Below are 24,042 nucleotides of genomic sequence, written 5' to 3' on the forward strand. Positions count from 1 at the left end.
TCTTTCAAAACAAGTGACTTCCCACCTTTTACCGGACGCTGCTCCGGAATTACAGATTCCCGTGAACCATTTGTCATTTGTCGTCCAAATGCTTAATCTTATCAAAACAAGATAAATGTACGAATCAAATGCCACTGGTTTCATCCAAATCGGTTCAAAATAACCAAAGTTATGAACATTGCAAGTCATGGGTACCCCGGTACCCTTGTCGCCCTCCTACGTAATAAAAAAATTCAAGTGCCTCTCATTGCTAATCCCCTTGATAGATATGCACCAAATTACCTTAATTACTTAAGTTCAACGAGTCTTACGATGTCGCAAAATTTCAATGACGTATGTTTTAAATTGAATGAGTTATAACTATTTTAAAACTGAAAAGGTACCCGGGTACCCTGTCGCACACATAACGGTTATTAGTCGCTTCTGACTTTAGCTGCTTATTCCCCTTCAATATTCCTCATTGATTGAAAAAATGATTTTTCAATAGTAGATAAATTCACCTTGTACTACTAAACAAGTAAATAGTACGCCTGAATGCCGAATAAAAATTGTTTTGAATTTTTTAATTTTGCTGCATAATCCAGCTGTGAAACTATCGATCAAATTGTAAGCATCTTAAGCTGCAGCTAGTAAATTTGTAAACCTTATAAATAAAACTTAAAAAGAATTGCCTCTGAAAAATGATGTTCGTATCACAACAAAGGTAGAATTTGTATTCTTCAAGAGAAAAATCCGTGTTTTATATAAATTTTATGGAAAATGAAAACAAAGTAAAAGTGACTCATAATTGTGCCATGATTTTCCAAGTTTTACACAATTATGGATTACTCTTTCTACAGATTACCATTGAAATTGCAGCCGAAAATTATAATTATTATGCTGCAAGCTTTCTTAGAAAGCAACGAGTTCAACACGGTTTAGTCCGTACTATTGAAGAACTACGCAAAAAGCGGCAAAATTCGTAAAACAGTAGAGAAATATCGGATAGGTACCACTGTTCATCGATACAAACAACCTTTTCCAAATATAAAAAAAACGCAAAAGCTTAACAGCAAAAGACGAATCTTTTAAAGTTTACTTGCCACAAGATTTTAAAAAAGTCTGAAATATTTTTTTTTTTCGAATGATAAAACGACTAAATCTGATTTCCCTTTGTTTTGTTTGGCTTTCAGGGTGTAATGTACTACAAAACTCTCATAAGATGGCTGCCATATTGTCATATGGCAGAGCGTTGCCACAAAAAAATTGGTATTAATGGCAATATAGTGTGACTACCATATGTTTCTGCCATATTTTCGCTGATATTACTATACTAAACTATGGCAGTTTGCAGAGTGACCCCGGCTTTACAAAGACGTTTAAGCGATTTTATTTATTTATTTAAGCGAAACGATTTTATTCCGCAGGTAGTTTTGAAGGCGTTTTCTGTGCAGGGTGCAGATGTACCCACTTAGTAATTCCACAATAAAAAGTGCTCTTATTTTGCTTGAACTTTACATGCTTGTTCGTTTTCTGAAAATTTAGGACCTGTTTCTTTTAATTGGCGCTTGGGGTTTCCTCATAGGGCTTAGGGTGGTTCCAAAAATTATCCTGCTTGTCATGGGATCTTGTTTTAAAAAATTCATAGCTTATGACTGATTTTAATTATTTTGATAGCAAAGGTATGAGGAAAGGTATGATAATGAGCGTTTGAGAATAATTATAATCTAAATTAGCTTTCTATGAAAACTGTTGGACTGAAACCCAAGCTTTTGCTTAATTTCAAAATCATTGGTTTTTAGTGTTATCATGTTTTGATACCTAAAAGATACCATTTTATATATTTTTTCTGAAAGTCTAAGTTTTTTCTACAGCATATAAAAGTTTCAAAAACGTCTCTTTTTTGTTTTGGATATACATTTTAAAGAAAAAATAGTCTCGATTATTTTTAGGACCACGACCACCCTAACTCGCTAGGGGGTACCCTGAGCGCAAAATAAAAAATGCTGATCTAAAATTTTATTGTTTATTGTTTATTAATTAAAAGTCAACAGATTTTTTTATCCTACTGACTACTTAAAAACTAATAGCAAGAGCTCTAAATCGGGTTTTCAGCACGTTGCGGCTGACGTCAAAATCGAAGTAGGACACAAAACGGTTGAAGTTCCGTTGTAAGCCGGTTATAGTACCGAAAGTACTGTAGTTAGTTCTCCGATGTGGTATATGCAAGAAGGTATTGTTCCGCGTTAAGTGAGACCGAGTTAAGATGTCTAGTCTTCCTAGAATCCAGGGACAGTCAATCCGGGATGTCAGAACATCTGATACAAAGACGGCTCTAGTTACGTCCCGACGTGTTTGCAGGGTGACTAAGTTGATTAATCTGCAGCAATGTTCGTAGCTTGGTAGCCGGAACGGATCATTCCATGGTAACCTACGGAGGGCAAAGCGGATGAACCTCCGTTGTACCGACTCTATTCGAATGACACCGTTTTGGTAATACGGGCTCCATACGGGTGCGCAATACTCGAGGTTGGAGCGATCCAACGCACATAAGAGTGATTTCAAACAATAAATATCGTTGAAGTTTTTGGCGATGCGCATGATGAATCCCAGGTTTCACGCTGGCCTTGTCGACAACGAATGAAACATGCTGTTTGAAAGTCAATTTAGAGTCCAGCAGTACCCCAAGATCCTTGACGCAATCTACACGGCGTAAGGGTACGCTTGATAATCGGTAATCGAATATTATAGGGTTCAGCTTTCTCGAGAACGTTATCACTTCACATTTGTCGGGGTTTAGTACAAAGCGATTGTGTTCGCACCATCCAGCGAATATCAACAGTTGCTCCTGGAGTGCGAGAGTGTTCGTTGAATCGTTAACTTTCGAAAACAGTTTCAGGTCGTCGGCGAACACAAGCCGAGGACCTTTGAGCATTAAATTGACGTCGTTGAAATAAATAAGAAAGACCAACGGTCCGAGATGGCTACCTTGTGGGACTCCAGAAAAAGCGGTGAAAGCCGGTGAGGTGAAGCCATTGATAGACACGTTGATGGGACGGTTCGTCAGATACGATTTAAACCACTGAAGCAGCGGCCCTCCAATACCTAGTTTGTCCAGTTTTGCAACGGCGATTTGATGATTTAGCTTGTCGAAGGCGACGGAGAGGTCAGTGTAGATAACGTCCGTCTGGGATCGGTCGTCAAAGCAGTCCGTTACGTACGTAGTGAGAGTTAGTAGATTGGTAGACGTTGAGCACTTCGGCATGAATCCGTGTTGCTCATCAGCGATGTATTGCTGGACGAACGAGGAAATTGGCACGATCACAACGAGCTCGAAGAGTTTCGATAATGCACATAAGGCAGAGATACCTCTGAAGTTGTCTATGTTCCTTTTGTTCCCCTTCTTATGAACTGGAAACATGTAAGCGGATTTCCAGAAGGAAATATGCCTGAGCTAATCGAGGAGTTAAATAGACGTCGGATTGGAGCAGCCAAGGCATCAATGCAGTTCTTTAAAAATATTGAAGGTACGCCATCCGGTCCACTGGAAGTTGAGCTTTTCAACTTCAAAGCGGCCTGCTTGATGCTTGCTTTTAAGAAAGGAACAAGTACACAAAGTGGTTCATTCTCCCACACAAAAAAAAACAAGTACACAAAGTTTAAACTAAATCGGAGCACTCTTTATCATAGAATTGCTAAGTGAAGGACACCTGTCCCGGTTGATTAAAAACGGGGTATTAAACTACAGGTACAGGTACAGATGTACCGGGTTGATCAATTGAGGGTTAGTTACAGTTAGTCTCAATTGTTACAATTGGTCATAGTAGATAATTTTTCGATGTGACAATTATTGAAATCGATCTATAACTGTGACACCACTCATTTTATCAAATAAGTATTTAATGGCAATTAGCAATAAACGAGAAATAGTAAGATTTCTTTTTTCTACTATAGCTATGATTTGTAAAATTAAATGAAATTTTCCTTCAATTTTATCGTTGATTCATTAATTGTACTACGAGACGTCCAAATATAGTTTAAAATTAGCAGTGCTCATTCCAACCAACCACGAACCGATAATTTACAGACGCACAGTGGTTGGAAACCTTAAAAACCTGGCCAAAACCTCCAAAATCAAAAGTTATCACTCATGATATATTCTGACATAATTACACGTAGTATAATTTATTTTATCAAATGCTGTAATATCAACTATCAAAAATGTATAATTGTGGTTTTTTTTAACGAGTAGGGAAATCTACTATCAGACACCTGAGAAGACAACTCAGGGAGTGGGGTTTGGTATCCCGACCCCCCTACTGGGGCGTGAGGATCCAGACCCACTAAAACCCTACTCGAGTCTCCAGCCTCAATCCCCCTGGCACCACCTTATCGGTATTACTTCAGGGAGGGGCTATTGTGCTTAACGCACACTCTTAGATAACTACTGGACTATGGTAGTTAGGCTGTTTATTCGCCGTTGATCGGCTTTCCAGCGTTTTGTAGCTCAAGTACGATCTGGGTAGCAGCCGCATTGACCGCTCCCCAGACGTCCGAGCTAGAACACATCCTTTGGACTAAGTTATCCGGAGTAGTGTCCTGTCCGCTCACTGCCATCATGTTGCTTCTCACGCCCGCGAAACGAGGGTATATGAAGAAAACATGTTCAGCAGTTTCCTCAACGTCCACGCATCCGGGACACGCGGGGGACTCCACATGCCTTGAACTTGAACTTGAGCTTGTCGTCGACCATGACTCCAAGAAGTTTTAAGGACCGCGTTGACGAAATAGTGCAGTACCCGACGCTGATATTTGCTTGCTGCACCGACTGGCGGTTGTTCACCACGATAACATCCGTTTTATGATGCGCAAGGTCCAGTTTCTTGGATCGCATCCAATCTTCAACAATGCTTAGCTGTCAACTCAACCTCTCTGATAGATTCACCGTAGACTTCCAAGGTGATATCGTTCGCAAAGCCGACAATCACCACCCCTACCGGGAACTTTAGCTTCAACACCTCGTCATACATGACGTTCCACAACACCAGGCCCAGTATGGAACCTTGCGGAACCAATGCGGTGATTGGACCGCACTTCTGACCCTCCTCCGTGTTGTAGCATAGCACACGATTCTGGAAATAATTTTCCAGAATTCTGTACAGCGACACCGGCACTCGGACGTTCCGAAGCGAGTTGGCTATGGAGTCCCAGCTAGCGCTATTAAACGCATTTCTCACGTTGAGCGTCACAACTGCGCAATAACGGATACCTGTCCTCTTGGGCTGGATTGCCACCTCGGCTGTCTTAGTGACAGACAAGATGGCATCCACCATAGATTTGACTTTTCGGAAGCCGAATTGGTTCCTTGACAGACCGTTTGTACCTTTCGTGTACTGTACGAGTCTGTTACGGATAACTCTCTCCAGTACCTTGCCGGCAGTATCGAGCAGACAGATCGGCCTATATGACGAGGGGACACCCGAAGGTTTTCCCGGCTTGGGCATTAGGACCAGGTTCTGTCACTTCGGGAGCCTCTAGAATAGCCGCTTTAAAGGCCATATTCGGGATACCGTCAGGCCGGTGCATTGCTTACCTTTAGGGATTTAGCGATCGTTCGTAACCGTCACTTCCTCTCCGACCTCCAAACCACCGTCGTCCACGTTACTTTGGATATTAGGCTGGGCCGACCAGATACTGGAGATACTGGAACGTCGGCCATGGGACGACTCAGCGGCCCTGGGCCATGGCCTTGGCTCGTGGCGCGGAAAGAGGCCCTCGATGATCCGCTCCAGCATCTCTGGCGATTGCTCTGAGGGCATCATCACGCCTGTGGTCTTTGCCATTACGACCCTGTAGGCATCACCTCACGGGTTCGCAGTGGCACTAGCACATAACCTTTCAAAGCAGGCTCTTTTACTAGCTTTTATCCCACTCTTAAGCGCTGCGCGTGCAGCAACAAATGCTACTGGACATTCAGCCCTACCTTCGTCCGAACGAGCTCTTTGTATAATTCTCCTCGCACGAAAGCATGCTCCGCGGAGTTCCGCAATTTCATCTGTCCACCAGTAAGCCGGTGACCTGCCATACCTAGGTCCACCTTTCCTAGGCAAGGTAGCGTCACACCATCGCGACAGTACCTCAACCAAATGATCAGCGTTCGAATCGGGCATACCGCGATCACTGCACTCTTTCCGGATCGCTTCCACAAATACTTCGGGATCGAAGCATTGTGTATTCCATCCACGGGTGGTTTGAGTGTTGGCTCTACTCGCCACCTGCCGCCTCGTTATCTGACCGACACCATAGCAGACCGCCTGATGGTCACTGTGAGTGTAGCCATTGTCTACCCTCCAGTCTCCTATCAGACCAGGACTCCGAATGTTATGTCGATGATAGACTCCGCACCGTTCCTACTGAAGATACTTGTGGTGCCGACGTTGGCCAAATCTACGTTGAGCTTTGCCAGAGCCTCAAGCAGAATTCAACCCCTATGGTTCGTGCGACGACTATTTGTGGTTTGGCGCACTGTCAAACGCCAGTGTATGAGAGACTCTTTGCTAGTGCGGCTTGCATACGTTTTGTGGCTCTTGGCAATAACGCATGTGGTTCGTTATCGCATTATCAAATAACAATCAACCTAAATGGATAACATTTCTGAAGGTATGTACTACATTAGCGTTATATGCGAATTCAGTTTTTTTCGTTATATATATTTAGCAATGCAGTTTCCTTCGCAAATGCTAGTTTTGCCTTTCTACTATATAAATATATAGTATAAACACAGACTAACAGACGTAACACTGAAGCCTCATTCCATCGCCAATAAAAACGATCATTTCAAATGTTCACTTAAGCTAAGACTCAAACAACAGTCGCTGCGCGAGAACGCCACTCGCTTGCACTGGCGCTGTTGTCAAATAATATATAGTAAATTTATAGCATTGCTAAATTTATAGCAAGCTACTTTGCGTAGCGCGAAGACTGCACCAGGTGATGCTAGTATTTTTTCCAAGTTTTAGGGGTGTCATTGAAACGATGTTTTGTTAGAAAATTTGTTCGAAGTGTTACGTCTGTTAGTCTGTGGTATAAAGGTATAGAAATCACTTGGAAAACCGGAAATGGAAAGAAGGTCCTGCGGGCCGAATGTCATATACCATGCGACTCAGTTTCGAAAACTGAGCATTTTCTGTGTGTGTGTGTGTGTGTGTGTGTATGTATGTGTGTGTGTGCGTGTGTATGTAACGTTTTCAATCTCACTCACTTTTTTCGGAGATGGCTGGACCGATTTTAATGTTCTTAGTGTCAAATGAAAGGTCTAGGTGCCCCATAGGTCGCTATTGAATTTCATACTGATCGGACTTTTAGTTCAAAAGTTATGTATAAAAATATGAAAAATATGGGACTTAATTATCTCATAGGTCCCTTAACCGATTTTTACAAAGTTGATTGCATATGAAAGAGGAGCCTTGCAAACCCTTAACTTCCAAATTTCATGACGATTGGACTTGTAGTTTGAAAGTTACATAAAGAAATGTGACAAAATAGTATTTAAAACATATTTTGTAACATATAAGCATTAATTCAATGAAAAACATCACACATTTTATTATTATTTGAAAACTGCTGCTGAGATCTATCAAACGAAACCGAGTTATTTTAAATCGGACGGTTCATTCAAAAGTTATTCAAACTTTAACACTTAAGCACCGTATATTAAACCGTTAAAACGTTTGAAATCAAAAGATATCAATCAAATGTTGATTGTATTCAATGTGTGTGGTGTATGCGTGTATGTATGTATGTATGTATGTATGTATGTATGTATGTATGTATGTATGTATGTATGTATGTATGTATGTATGTATGTATGTATGTATGTATGTATGTATGTATGTATGTATGTATGTATGTATGTATGTATGTATGTATGTATGTATGTATGTATGTATGTATGTATGTATGTATGTATGTATGTATGTATGTATGTATGTATGTATGTATGTATGTATGTATGTATGTATGTATGTATGTATGTATGTATGTATGTATGTATGTATGTATGTATGTATGTATGTATGTATGTATTTATGTATGTATGTATGTATGTATGTATGTATGTATGTATGTATGTATGTGTGTGTGTGTATGTGTTTGTATGTGATAACAATTTGCATTTTTTTAATTTGCATTGAAATTCAAGAAAAGTGAGAAACGTGTCAATTGTCTGAAGTTTTTGAAGCCTCTTCGTGGAATACGAACTCTGAAATCAAAGAAAAGAAAAAACTTTTTCCGACTAAATTCTACTATTTGATATTTTTTCGCGACAGATACGTATACGCTTTGAAATAAAACACTGATGAAGCCTGCACGTCGTAGGCGAACTACATATCTGTTGCAAATAAATATTAAATAGGGAAGTTGATCCAATAGTTGTGGTAGTACCATTAGTTGCGCTACTATTCATTATTAATGCATATTTTCGTCACCGTAGCATTTTAGATAAAACAATTACATTCATTATATAAAACAGGTTTTTAGAAGTATTGGTAGTTAGACTACACCATTTAAAATTAAAGCATTATTTGCTAAAATGCCAATTTTCCAAAATCCAACGCGCAGTTGGAGCGCACAACTATAGGCGCTCATCTATAGTTTTGCTACGATGTTTTTTCACTTAGCAACCTAGCAATGTATGTGGAATACCACAATTAAAGGAACATCAAACTTAATTAAAGAAACATTAGCGCAACTGTTGGTACAATATAATTGAATCTGAAAATTCATTTTTTCTTTATAAAGCTTCTCGTACAACGAAAGCAATTGTCTTGCCTTGTGACAAATACCTTGTATTTGATAAATTTATATCCCACAAGCATTAATTGAAGCATATACCTCAATAAACAAGCAACATGAAGTAATATTGTGCTTAGTGGCGCAACTAATGGATCATCTACCCTAGTGGGATTCAATCGAAAAGTGTTTTCTTTTCTTTGATTTCAGATTTCAATTGTCATTTTCTTCACTTGCTGTTATTCACTATTGTACAAGAAAAGCAAAAAGCGAAGAAAAGAAGTTAGTTTAAGCATGTAGGTATAGTGGTATATAGGATTAAAAATACTAGTGAGTTGATTTTTCCAAATAAATTTATACCAATTTCAAACAAATTTTGCGCATCAATAGATACTCTTTTCAATCAACAGATACTAGAGCTTAGAAATGTTACATGAAAAATAGGAAGTAAACGTTGCACGGTAGTAATTTTGTAAGATTTGTTTTCGTTAGTGATTTAAAATGTCACTAACGAAAACAAATCTTACAAAATTACTACCGTGCAACGTTTACTTCCTATTTTTCATGTAACATTTCTAAGCTCTAGTATCTGTTGATTGAAAAGAGTATCTATTGATGCGCAAAATTTGTTTGAAATTTGTATAAATTTATTTGGAAAAATCAACTCACTAGTATTTTTAATCCTATATACCACTATACCTACATGCTTAAATTAACTTCTTTTCTTCGCTTGATGTCTTATGTCATGTATCATGTTTTAATAAATAAATCAAAAATGACAAGCACTGGACATCATATCGATCATATTTCCCTTTCTCAAGCATGTTTATGGCGCAGCTTTTGCACTATTTTTCGACCTCATCTTGTTTTCCTAACCCTCTAACATTGTAAAAACGATGCGATCAAGCTATATCTTTTCATGAAAGTACATTCAAAAGAAGCTTAAGTTTTAATTTTCATGCAAAAATAATTATCTGAAGGAGCGCCAGCTAAGAAAAAGTTCAATTTCTCTTCTACATATCTAATGCTCTATTCAGTTATTTTTTCTAATTCAGATATATTGCAAAATTGAAGCCAAGCAAACTAATAGTAAAATTTTGAGATTATTCATTTTGTTGTCGATATCCTTTTTCTTCAAAAGAGAAGTATAATAATAATTTTGCTGAACTCTTGTTTTTTCAAAGATGCTAACTTTTGAGCGCAGGGTATTAATATCAAAATATCAAAAAATCTGCTATGAACACATATTTCATATTGTCAATTCAAAACAAGTTTCGTATGTGGCTCTGAAGCCCGAAAGTTAAGGCCGGCCGATTATAAAACTAAATAAGGTGTTCATCAAGTAACATAAATGACGCTTACAAGTATTTACGCACCCAAGGAAAGAAAATATAATTATTCTACGCAATACGTTGTGAATTTTACTGGCAAATAAGGATTTTGAGGAATACGGAACGGATAGGTAAAAATATAGTCAAGTTAATTATAGATGTTCCTGAGAAATTAAATAATGATTATTGTGGCAGTAGAAAGGCTAGGTCACGCCGCTAGGTGGATTAATTCGGGTTTTGCCTTTCTACTATATAAATATATAGTATAAAGGTATAGAAATCACTTGGAAAACCGGAAATGGAAAGAAGGTCCTGCGGGCCGAATGTTATATACCATTCGACTCAGTTTCGAAAACTGAGCATTTTCTGTGTGTGTGTGTGTGTGTGTGTGTGTGTGTGTGTGTGTGTGTGTGTGTGTGTGTGTGTGTGTGTGTGTGTGTGTGTGTGTGTGTGTGTGTGTGTGTGTGTGTGTGTGTGTGTGTGTGTGTGTGTGTGTGTGTGTGTGTGTGTGTGTGTGTGTGTGTGTGTGTGTGTGTGTGTGTGTGTATGTGTGTGTGTGTGTATGTGACGCTTTTAATCTCACTCACTTTTCTCGGAGATGGCTGGACCGATTTTAATGTTCTTAGTGTCAAATGAAAGGTCTAGGTGTCCCATTGGTCGCTATTGAATTTCATACTAATCGGACTTTTAGTTCAAAAGTTATGTATAAAAATACGAAAAATATGGGACTTCATTATCTCATAGATCCCTTAACCGATTTGAACAAAATTGATTGCATATGAAAGAGGAGCCTTGCAAACCCTTAACTTTCAAATTTCATGACGATTGGACTTGTAGTTTGAAAGTTCCATAAAGAAATGTGAAAAAATAGTATTTAAAACATATTTATGTAACATATAAGCATTAATTTAATGAAAAACATCACACATTTTATGATTATTTGAAAATTACTGCTGAGATCTATCAAACGAAACCGAGTTATTTAAAATCGGACGCTTCATTCAAAAGTTATTCAAACTTTAACACTTAAGCACCGTATATTAAACCGTATATTAAAACGTGCGAAATCAAAACATATCAATCAAATGATGATTGTATTCAATGTATGAGATGTGTGTGATGTATGTGTGTATGTATGTATGTATGTATGTATGTATGTATGTATGTATGTATGTATGTATGTATGTATGTATGTATGTATGTATGTATGTATGTATGTATGTATGTATGTATGTATGTATGTATGTATGTATGTATGTATGTATGTATGTATGTATGTATGTATGTATGTATGTATGTATGTATGTATGTATGTATGTATGTATGTATGTATGTATGTATGTATGTATGTATGTATGTATGTATGTATGTATGTATGTATGTGTGTATGTATGTATGTATGTATGTATGTGATGACAATTTGCAATTTTAAAATTTGCAATGAAATTCAAGAAAAGTGAGAAACATGTCAATTGTCTGAAGTTTTTGAAGCCTCTTAGTGGAATACGAACTCTGAAATTAAAGAAAAGAAAAAACTTTTACCGACTAAATTCCACTATTTAATATTTATTCGCGACAGATACGTATACGCTTTGAAATAAGACACTGATGAAGCCTGCACGTCGTAGGTGAACTACGTATCTGTTGCAAATAAATATTAAATAGTGGGATTCAATCGAAAAGTTTTTTCTTTTCTTTGATTTCAGATTTCAATTGTCATTTTCTTCACTTGCTGTTACTCACAATTGTACAAGAAAAGCAAAAAGCGAAGAAAAGCAGTTTATTTAAGTTGTAGGTATAGTGGTGTATAGAATCAAAAATACTAGTGAGTTGATTTTTCCAAATAAATTTGTACAAATTCCAAACAAATTCTGCGCATCAATAGATGCTCTTTTCAATCAATAGATACTAGAGCTTAGAAATGTTATATGAAAAATAGGAAGTAAACGTTGCACGGTAGATATTTTGTAAGATTTGTTTTCGTTAGTGATATTTAAAGGACAGATGTCTTATGTCATGTATCATGTTTTAATAAATAAATCAAAAAAAGACAAGCACTGGGAATCACATCGATCGTATTTCCCATTCTCAAGCATGTTTATGGCGCAGCTTTGGCACTATTTTTCGACGTCATCTTGTTTTCCTAACCCTCTAACATTGTAAAAACGATGCGATCAAGCTAATGACTATCTTTTCATGAAAGTACATTCAAAAGAAGCTTAAGTTTTGATTTTCATGCAAAAATAATTATCTGAAGGAGCGCTAGCTAAGAAATAGTTCCATTTCTCGTTTTCATATCTAATGCTCTATTCAGTAATTTTTTTCTAATTCAGATATATTGCAAAATTGAAGCCAAGCAAACCAATAGTAAAATTTTGAGATCAATCATTTTGTTGTAGATATCCTTTTTCTTCAAAAGCGAAATATAATAATAATTTTTCTGAACTCTTGTTTTTCAAAGATGCTAACTTTTGAAAGCATGGTATTAATATCAAAATATCAAAAAATCTGCTATGAACAAATACTTCATATTGTCAATTCAAAACAAGTTTCGTATGTGGCTCTGAAGCCCGAAAGTTAAGGCCGTCTGTAGACCCGTTAGAGGGTTAATTTCTAATTTTCTATACATATTCATTCAAGTCTGTAAAAATTATCTTTTGTGTTTACATTATTTTTCTATAAATATTATAAAACTAAATAAGATGTTCATCAAGTAACATAAATGACGCTTACAAGTATTTACGCACCCAAGGAAAGAAAATATAATTATTCTACACAATACGTTGTGAATTTTACTGGCAAATGAGGATTTTGAGGAATACGGAACGGATATTTAAAAATATAGTCTAATATAACACCTATACATCTACAATTAAGTTCCTGAGAAATTAAATAATGATTATTGTGGCAGTAGAAAGGCTAGGTCACGCCGCTAGGTGGATCAATTCGGGTTTTTTTAATTAGCGCGCGCAATGAAATTGGCATTTACTTTATTTGCCGCGAGGTGCCGTCGAATGTTATATCCAGCTTTTTACGAGCCATAATGGCGGACGTGTTCGTAATATTTGAACAGCATTTTTGACATTTCCCTAATACATCGCACGTTTTCTTTTCGTACATTCCTTTAGTTTGACCGTGAACGCTCGGAAAGAAAACGTGCGATGTATTAGGGAAATGTCAAAAATGCTGTTCACATATTACGAACACGTCCGCCATTATGGCTCGTAAAAAGCTGGATAGTTTTGTGAGCGTCAGTAGGGATGGGCGATACTAAGCAAAGTATCGAATACCTTGGTATTGGCGATACTTACCAATATTCGATACCAAGTATCGAAGTATCGGCGATAAAGTATCGATACTATCGATACCACCGGTATCGAACCTTTTTTGACGTAGGACTACGTCTTTGTTTACTATACTGGGACTGGGTAGCACTTTGTGAAAACGAAAATAGTGTGACGTTTGAATGAAAGATTTCAAATGCTAATAACTACTAAACTACTGAACGAAACTGAACAATTTATATGTCGTTGGATAGATAAAATGACCAGCAATTTTATGAGGGCTTAGAGACCAATTTTAAGGAGAGCGTAAGAGAGGGCTCCTATACAAATGAAAGACAAATTTCCTTTAAACTCGAGACCTAATCAAGCAAATGGAACCAAATTTGGCATGTGGTGGTTTCAGAAGGCAAGCATTTTTTCTATGGTGGATTGAGACCCTTCCCTCTTTAAGAGGGTGGCTCCAATACAAATAATATACAAATTTCCCCACAACTCGAGAACTAATCAAAGCTGTGAAAGTAGACTAGTAAAATCTTCTCGGAGCAATGCATTCTTGTCAAAAGAGAAGGACATTCGTTCAAATGGCACGTCATATTTGCGATGAACGTGCTTTGGCTTTAATGTTATTTGTAACCAATGGCCCTTTTAAAGGCCACAAGCGAGTTAAAGTAAGATTATTGAAACATGTCAAGCTACGACGCAGAATCTTATTAAATACAATAATCTGTGGGCTGGTCATTCATTATTATTTCAACCTTTATGATGTCCACAAGTGATTTTTAAAAGAAATCTCTATGTTTTAATGGTTGCAGGCATTGTACTTATGAACTCCCGTCCACGTATTTTCAAAGCCACCATTGCATTCAATAAAGAATTGCATCTGAATATTTCGCTCTTCTCTTTTAAAAATTCAATTAAACAATGGCACTAAGAATCAGTCTTATAAACATTCTTGTGCCAGAAATGCAGTTTAGATTAGTCCTTGATCTAATGATCTGATGTAGTCCTACGTTACCCTTTCGTACAACCCTTAGGGCTGTATACCTTGTAGTTTTTTTAATGCAAGAAAAAAGATAAAAATATTATTGTAAATTTTCCACCTTATCGAACGCAATAAATTGTAACTGTCGCGGACGAAATCGTCGCCAAATTCGTCGCGAGCTGATCTCAGGTCGCGAGTGCAAAATTCATTTATTTAGCCAAGCGTTTTTTGCCTGCGACGATTTCAAGCTGCCAAAAAATTGTGCAGTGCATTTTGTTACCAACGATACGGGGAATATTTTCTCTAAAACGACAATTGCCGTTATGTCAGATAAATTTGGATTTTGAGAGTTTTCTAATTGCACGACAAAGAAATGAGTAGGGGAACTGTGGGTAAAATGAACAGGGTGGGTAAAATGAGCAGGTAGCCAAATTCCCAGTAAACCGATTAAAATCTGTTCAAGATCAATAGGTATCTTCTCCTAGAAGTATTTCAAGCTGTTTGAGACAATATGTGGTGATCATAAGCTTTCTAATGTGAAATAAATTGAAAAAGTAAAAAATATTTGTTGACAACTGACGCCGATGGTAATTTCCACTAATAGTATATAAGCTTTTTTGGCGAAACAAATAAAATTTCGACTATTGGTATCATTTAGTGTTGTTTGCTTATCACTGTCCTGCGGATCTGTCGAAAATTCCAAATATTTTTATCAACTCTTTGTTTATAATAAACACTAGAAAACAATTGGTGTTTTGAGGGCAAAATGAACACTTCACTATGGGGGCAAAATGAACAATGTGTATAATGATGTTTTAATTTCCATTTATCAGCAGCCAGGACCTAATTACAATTCAATCAATAAAAATGATCGAGTCTCTCGAAAAATGACGGAAAATGACCGGTGAAGCGAGTTTAAAATCAAGCATTGTATGAACGTGGCGAAGATACATTATGTTAACTTTGTGGAGTTTTATTTTAATTTCAGCAGCCTTGTTGAATATCTACAGCTTATGTAGAACAATGATAAGGTAAAATAATGTTTAATTTATCCAAACTGCATGTTAACTTTAGTTTTCTATGACATGTTCATTTTGCCCTCACTGCATGTTCATTTTACCCACACGAAAAAAATCTGGCTCGAATATGATACTTTCGAAAATAAGGAATTTTTCATGACAAATCGTCCTTTTTCAAACATCTTTATATTTTGCTACGTGGAATATGGATCCAGCTTTCAATTCATGTAGTGCGTTCAGCATTTGGTTGGTTCCTGGGGAAGCAAATGGCGAAATTGCTAAGGGTGTTCATTTTCCCCCCAGTTCCCCTAGGTAACATCACATCACGGAAGGCCAACGAACTCGTGTGGATCCCGGTATTAAAGTACTTGTGGAAGGCTGCTGATGGTTGTTGCGTGTTTATAGCTTCAGAATTAACTGAATATTTGTCGTGATTTCATTATTATTATTTGTAAACTTAGATATTAGTTCATGTTTCATTTCTTTCTTAACTTTCCTAACCTAACCTGTACTTACAAAGTCATTATTCAATAACGGAACGAGCTAGACTTGAATATTTTTAACTTTTCCCAACTATGTAAAACTAGCATTGTGGGGGAGTTTCAGCTTTCAGCGACATCTAGAAGAAGCGCAGCAAAAAAAGTTACACATTTGTATTGGGGTCCAAAAACGACCAATTTTGAGCTTGCTCTCAATCATCCATTTTCAATCCTAAATTCGTTAGGGAATATTTTCTTGACAAATGACCACTTCTGCGTCGGTTCTGGTTAATCCAAAAGCCTAGCAAAGCCTAGGTGCTATAATTCCGTTATCGGAATTTGACCTTCTGTTTTTATACGACAGACCAGCAACCGTGCAAAATATTAATAACAGGTCCAGACCCATTTTTAATAGCATTATATCGATGTCAAAACTTAGGCAGTAGGCCATGAAATACAATTAATAAAAATCAAACTGTAAATGCCTATCGGATTTCCTTGTCCATTTGCTGTGTCGTTAGCAATTTGCAAAGAAAATCACTTTCAATAAAATCAAGTGTAAAGCGTATTTGAAGTGATTTTTTTGTTTCAAATCCCGAAAATAGATTTAAAAGATAGGTGATTATCATTGTACATTTATATTTTATTCATTATGGCATTGAAATAATATTTATTCATCTTAATTAGTACTGTACGGATTTTGAATTATATTTACTAGTTGAATCTAAATATCGAATCGGTACTCTCGAAATAAAGGAGTCCCTTGTGCAACTTTGTAGTGTTCCGTATAATTTGCAATAAAAATCAAGAAAACTGCTACAAACAATCTATATGTCAAGTAGCAATATTTATTGCTTTATAACTACAGTAGGATTTCGAATTTGGCACCAAATGCGCGTCGCCTATGTTACCAAAATCGAGGCCGTGCCATAATCGAGACACTTTTTTGAAATGAAAAAATTGAATGTAAGTGCGTTAGAAATTGACTAAATGTTATTAATCAACGATTGCAACCTTTTTATAATTACAAAATCCGCCAAGAGCTATCCGTGCGATGGACGAAAGTTTTTGAAGTATGTATACGGAAACTGACTGATATTTAAGCATATTTTTGGAAGTAAAATATTTTGTGTTGCCAAAAACGGATACTTTTTTGCCAAAATCGAGGTATGCCAAAATCGAACCATGCTAAATTCGAAATCCCACTGTATTTGAAATATTCTGCAGTACTTAATTTCGAACTTCAGTTCGTGCGCGATTCCCATCTCATCAGTTTCAGTTTGGTTGTGTTAAACGTGTACATAATAACAACTTAAGCAAACTGGACTTTTCTCCTATCATTGCTTTTCCTAATAACTATACAGGTAGTAAACCTAGGCCTTTGTCCATTTCCGGAAGAATCAACAACAGTATGAACGATATCTTCCCTTTCTGGATTGTTTATGTTATTTTTCCCCTCAGTGGTAAAGACTATGCTGACAACAGCAGAAAGCATCTCTATGTTTATTTTCAATTTTGCATAACTACATAACAACCTGTTATCTGTTGCTTTAAGCTCCCACTTCAATTATTAAATCGCATTCTGGAGAACAATTAGATAACATTTTATAGTTAAGTTTAATGTGAGATTTCTTACTTGACTATGAAGCTTAGTGGCAACGTGTCTCTGCAGCAAACCCTTACAAACCACTCATGGCTACGACCTTGGCTATAAAACGATCAAAATGACCTATACACTGTAGACAGAATGTTTATAGTAGTTAATCTGCGAAAGCAACCACCACCATCGTAAGAGCCAGCAGCGCCACGATCGCGAATGAATATGAATGTATGTGCCTGCTGAGTATATCGCGCATAGAAAAGAAAAACGTTACCTCGAAATACGCACAAAGCTTTTGTGGTTGCTAGTTTTGAAGTGAACATTGAAGCGCTAAGGCGTACGCGTGTGGAACGTCTCTGGCCGTCGCTATTGTCGTTGTCGTTATTTCATAGTGGACCTTCTGAGAAATTGGTACAAACATAGTTTTCCCCACTCCTAATAATAAAGAAGTGATGTTGAAACTCAACCTCGCGCTGTTGAGTATGGTGATTTTTTTCTCAGCTGATGAATATATGCCAAAATGTCATGAAATGAAGTGATTCGAAGACTTTCAAGTAGTTACTGAGTACTACTGGGAAGAAATAATAATTGACGAAAATTCGAAGATTACCATGAAATAAACAGTTCAGAAAACGTGAAATTTAAAAATTGCTTGCGAAACTTATTAAATGTTAACTATCTGCAACGCAGGACACAAGAAAGTGTGCAAAGAAATTATGTGTAAGATATTCAGTCAACATTAGTCACCATGCACCGATTTGAAGGCATCGAAGATAAACCAAAAATTGTGTAATTCATTGTGTAACTGTGGAAACGTGAAAATATACTATTAGACTTCAGTAAAACGCAAACGGATAGTAAAGTTTGATTAGTACGAAGTTACGCCAGTGTAACCATATAAATAAAACTGCATTAAGATTCGATTGGAGACCGCCATTCACATTGTCCTGTTTTTCTATGCATAGCGTAACTGAGTCAACATATTTCTATTGTGTAATTGGTCATAGTCTCGCTAATTTCGAATTGAGTAGTTAATTATCAACTTCAATTTGTATTGCATTATCGAGGACTTGCTCCCAATTTAATGAACAAGTGGCTATATTCTATCCCAGAAACTTCCGATTTCTGAAACCTTGTAGTTTGCATTGTGTGCTTTTTTATATAAATAAGAGAAAACTTTCGCTTATTACCATTAAAGCATTGGTAAAACTGAAACCAAGTTGAAACTGAAACCAACTAGTCTCTACATTTTATTTTTCGTCCTTGCTTCCGACCTTTTTTCTTAACTTACTAAGTTTAACTTCTTGAACTATCAAGAGGCAAAAAGTTCACTGTGTCTTGTAGCAAAGTTAAATGTATTTTCTGCTGTGGACCGGGCACCGGGGTGCAAAGTCTGCTCGACACTGACCAGCAGCGACTGTAAGAGCAGACGTCGATAGCACACGGGAGGGGATTGAAATAACTTCAATGCGAACGCAAGCAACGAACTTGAGCTCGCTTGATGTTTCCTTGACGCATGCTAATTGGTCGTCTAGTATTAAGCACAATAATCACACACGATCTTATTTGTTCAGCGAAAACAGAATTTCAAATATATGGCAAATATATGTCTGAACAAAATTGCAAAATTTTTTGTTTAATAAGTAATCAATTCTATTCAAAGAAAAACTTGAAATTTTTAATTCTTCGCGGCGTATCTGCCGTTTAATTTGGTTTTAGATAACTTTAAGCGGCGATAAAACATACGTGAAACCTTGTAAACTGTACATGGTTTATTTCGCGTTCGTGAAAGGGCTTCCGCAAACAGCATTGTATGCGAAACGTGCTTGCAAATATCAAGAATAAAACGAAACACTTGTTCGTGGATTGTACTGCAAAGTTCTTTGTACTACCTTGACGTTTTTAACTGTACATTCCACGTCAAAAATAAGTTATTTTGCTGCTCGATTCTTATTGTTTTGGCTATCAGACTAGCGATTTTATAATTACAACAATATTGTACAACAGATTTAATCAGAATAATTTTTGTAAGTAAACATAGTAGGTATCAGCCTTTCCTTCTATAGCTTTTCTCCAATAACACTATGTATCAACCTTTCCGGTAGATACACTATAGTCTCTATCGCTGAGTCAAAGTGTTTGCCCGCTAAATGATGATTTCGGTAGTTTCAGTTTCATGTGCAAAGGTCTAAATACGAACTATTAATAAGACCTTTGCTAAATTTCCAAAGTTTCTTTTGAAATGAGATTTGTGGACCAAAAGATGGCCCAACCACGATGACATTCCCCTAGTTCTTCGGTGGAATACGAATTTGGTGAATCCTCAAATTAATTTTATGAAACGTGGAAAAATCGTTAAATAATGATAATTGGTCAATTTTGTCATATAAAAAAAGTCTCGATTTTGGTACTGTTTCGCTTTTGCCAACATAAGCGACACGGATTTGTTGTCAAATTCGAAATCCTGTTGTATTTTGTATTTAGTTTAATTAGAATAAAGTGATTGGCCATGATAAAAAGCAAAGCCCTCACTAGACTTTTCCCTATCCAAACCATTGAGATCAAACGACCTTCTCGACATCGCTATCTTGGTCTACAGAGTTTAACAGTACCCCCATTAAGATGGACCCCTCAGTATTGTACCCCAAACAATAATGACCGTCGCATTGATTTTCTATGAGTCGATTTCCCGCTCAGTGTTTTTGACGTTTCAGATTCAGTCACACAAAAATGGCGACGTGCCGAGGGCAGACCGAATAAGGCCGATGGACATAAATAAATAATAAATAAATGATAACATGAACCTGATTTAATCTTCCAGAAAGTAAAAGCGGCCTTTGCCATACATTCAAGTCACTTCAGTTATTCAGTTTAGTTTTAAATGAAAACTAATTAGAAACATCTAATGGCTACTTACATATCAGCACATGAGAGTCAATAAATGAAAATGTTATCCATGATCAGATTTCACGTTTACCAACAGTTTTGTGTATAGTATAAGTAAACGAGGCAAATGGCAAACGAGGCAAAAATACGGTACGGAAATGCGAACTGTTGTTCCTTAGTTTGAAGATCAACGAACAACTGTTTCCCAGATTACTATTAAAAAGTAAGAATGATTACTATTTTCAAAGATTATGAAACATCCAATTTATACGGTACATTAATTGGGCGCTGCTAAACTGGTCCTAAACTAACAAGCTATCCGTTTTCCGGTTCCTTGTTGGTTTTTAGTAACTTTAGCACAGAATTTATCCAGTTTTCCAATGGCGAGCTTAAAATAAAAATCGATTGGTGCGCTCATGGTTAAAAAGCCGATTTTCTAATAAAATCCAACATGGCGGCAAAATTTAAGATGACCTCCCAAAAAGTGTTCACTTCGTTGAAAGCCCTATATTGTGTTCTTTGCGTCTGTCATAACACTATGAAAAATTCTCGCGTAACTTTTCAAAAGGACCTAGGTATCATTGAGAGATTCTCTTTAGTGTACCTGTCATCTGATTTATTTATTTACTATTTGATGGGGCTTTCAACCGTTGGTTGGTTCACCCCAATACTTCTGATTATTACGGCGACATAAATGCATTTCAATGAAAATTTTCTTAACATTTAGCTAGATAGTGACGCAAGTAACAGATTCATGGAAAGCTGATGTTTTTAAGTGCATTTGCACTGTATAAGTTTTTGCCAAAACTTGCCTCACACTGAAGAAGGGTACAAGTTCTAGCCGCAATACAGGGGAACTTTAATATAACGTACATTTCGATTTTCAAGTTATACGTTATATCGAACTAGCTGTAACCCCCGCGCGTCGCCTCGCGTCTAATTCAGAGCAAATTGGAGGTACGCTATGTAACGCTAACGCTATGTAACTCTATGAAGTGCAACTACGCTACTTTTGCTCGTCTTGAATGTAATCTGCTATGATTCGTTTGAGTCTTTGCTTAATGTGGGCGATTATTACCACGAAAATACATATCGCGCCCCTCGTTTTGGCGACAGACATAAGCCTCTTATATTTATGATGATGATGACTGTACATTTTATCGAAGCATACAAATAGAACTCAAAAATATAGCTTATATTATTTTATTTTGTTACTGTTTGACTACGTTTAATAAATAATGATAAGATAATCCAACTAGAATGGTGTAGCGCAACTTTTTTCGTGTTTTTTTCTTTACAGTGCTTACTCTTTTCAAAGAAATCATTATATTTCGCAAACAGTTACTTTATTCAGCAAAGTTGCTAATTTTGGTGTGTTCTGCAACTTCTCTGATGAAAAAAAAAATTTGACGCATTTAAAAAAACAAAAGTTTGTATCACCCTAATAGGTAGGCACACGATCACACTAATAGTGTAATAAGATGCGCTGTATTTTAATAATAAACTTCTCTAAAAACATCACCCTTGAAAAATTACGCATTTTTTACGTAATAGCCAAAAGTTGCGTTTTTGCAACTCAGCACCACTGTGCTGTGAAATGCCCTGGTTGGAACTCAGGAACCTTAACCGAGGCACTAGATGGTCATTGTGAATCTGCGAAATTGACAAGGTATTTAAATGATTGCGAATGAAACTTTAAATACCGTTTCTGAAGAGATATGCAACACTTGAAAATATGTACGTACGTTATATCGAGTGACGTTGTATGAAGGGTACGTAATAATAAAGGGTACGTTTTATCGAAGTTTACCTGTGTGCATATCAGTGAAGTGTGCATAAAATATAGTAGAATCAAAAGGATTTTTTTTTCGTTCATTCGTGAGGGCTGCGACGACGAAAATAATTGATAAATATTCATATGTCAATGTTTCAAAAAATTCACATGGTGTTACTACAGAAAATTTCATAACTGCATTCTGGCCATCAGATGTCATAATAACATAAACGAATAAGTTCGAAACATTTTAAATCAATTTTCCATGATAAACCAGGTACGCCAGAAGTCGCTTTAAACATAAACACGACATAAAAGTGCATAAAATTTGGAGACGCTGAATTTTACGCTGAAATAACACGGGTACCCCAAAATTTCCAAAGTAGGTCCAGATTCCATCTGAAGTAGGATTTGGTATTAACTTTAATAGCAAGGTTTACTAGTGTATAAACTTTCATATTTACCTAATTTCACTAGTGTACTTCCAATAGTTTATTGGGTTATCCGTTATTCTCTTACAGAGCGAGATTTAAACAAAAAATTCAAATACTCTGTATTGCACTGTATAATCGGTACCTACAGATTATAAAAAAACCTCAGACCATGTGCATTGCTGATCGCGACCTCCCGGCACGACGCGATCTTTTTGTAACTGAATAAAAAGCAAAGCCATAGGTATAAACGTCTTTCGGAACTTGACCCTTCTTTATCGACAAACTTCGCAGCCCGTTATCAGAGTAAATTACGAGGCTAGTGCACAGATCCTTTTACAGCAGTCCCCCGTATAAGGCGGTGGGTGGTGGTGTACGCCCACGGCGATTTCTTAGTTGTCCATTAATCAATAATGTTGATTTTTGGTACATTGTTAGTATGTAGTATGACCTAGTCGACTACCAAAAATCAACTTTATTGGTAAATGGACAGCTGAGATATCGCGATGGGCTTCCCGAGCAGGAGCAAAGAGCAAAATAATATCAAAATGTGTTGTGGAAATCGAATAACATATATCAAAATTTGGTGTTGTCTTGGCTGACATAGTTGGTAAAATATTAAAAAACAATATCAAAATTTTGCTCCTTTAAGGCCAAAAGAATAACTACTTGTGTTATTTGAATAACAAAGCAATAACATGATTGTATTCAGAGTTTGGAATAACATATTAGTATTATTAAGGTATTGAATAACAAATGCAGTAGCACATGAAATATTAAAAAATCATTTTATAAAATATTCATAATCTAAAATCTCTTTAATCAATAAAAAAAAAATTATGAAATATATCGAATGTCATTTTAAGGTTTTAATAAGATATGATAACAAAATCAGTTATTAATCTCATCTTACAACCACTGTTGCAAATATCTACTCAACAACAAAATGTGTTAGTAATGTATCTCCATATCTATTCAATAACAAAATATAGCATTATAACACAGTTTGATATTGTTTTTATATTATTCTGCTCGATAACTCACAGATTTGATAAAACCTCTAATGTTTTATTAACAAATACAATTCAGGCATAACTCACACAATTCATTAATAGGACACCGCTTCTAGTTTCAAATAATAAATAACAGAAGTTGGCGCAAGTGTTTCATCACGCCCATGCGTGAGAGTATACTTGAAACTATCAATGTTTCCCTGTTGGATAAAACAGATGTCGTTGCTTCATAACGCATATTGTACATTTCGGAAACAGCTCAATTTTGCGCGACTTACTCAACGCCTTTCATTTACTCAACATAGCAACATTACTCTCTCATGCATCTCAGTTTCTATTGTGTTTATCGCTAATCGCAATATTACGTTTGAACACCTGAACCAATAAATATTTGGTAAATATTGTTTTTATTTATTGCGTTCATGTTGCGAAATTTAATTTTTTCGAATTAAAATGTCGCAAACATATTCAGCT

General features: G+C 36.4%; 1 protein-coding gene across 3 annotated transcripts in view; it reads left to right on the forward strand.

Moving 5' to 3' along the window:
- LOC128733593 (scavenger receptor class B member 1) overlaps window positions 1–24,042 on the forward strand; it is a 193,904-nt gene that overhangs the window by 81,440 nt on the left and 88,422 nt on the right. The window contains exon 1 of one of the 3 annotated variants that reach the window (XM_053827301.1): window positions 17,827–17,875. The exons of 1 other annotated variant lie outside the window; for it this stretch is intronic. The gene's annotated coding sequence lies outside the window, so the exon portion shown is untranslated. Of the gene's footprint in view, window positions 1–17,826; window positions 17,876–18,138; window positions 18,185–24,042 lie in introns of those variants that run through there. One more of the 3 variants, XM_053827300.1, reaches the window with a different exon arrangement.

This window comes from Sabethes cyaneus, chromosome 2 (assembly GCF_943734655.1).
Source record: "Sabethes cyaneus chromosome 2, idSabCyanKW18_F2, whole genome shotgun sequence".
Taxonomy (NCBI): domain Eukaryota; kingdom Metazoa; phylum Arthropoda; class Insecta; order Diptera; family Culicidae; genus Sabethes; species Sabethes cyaneus.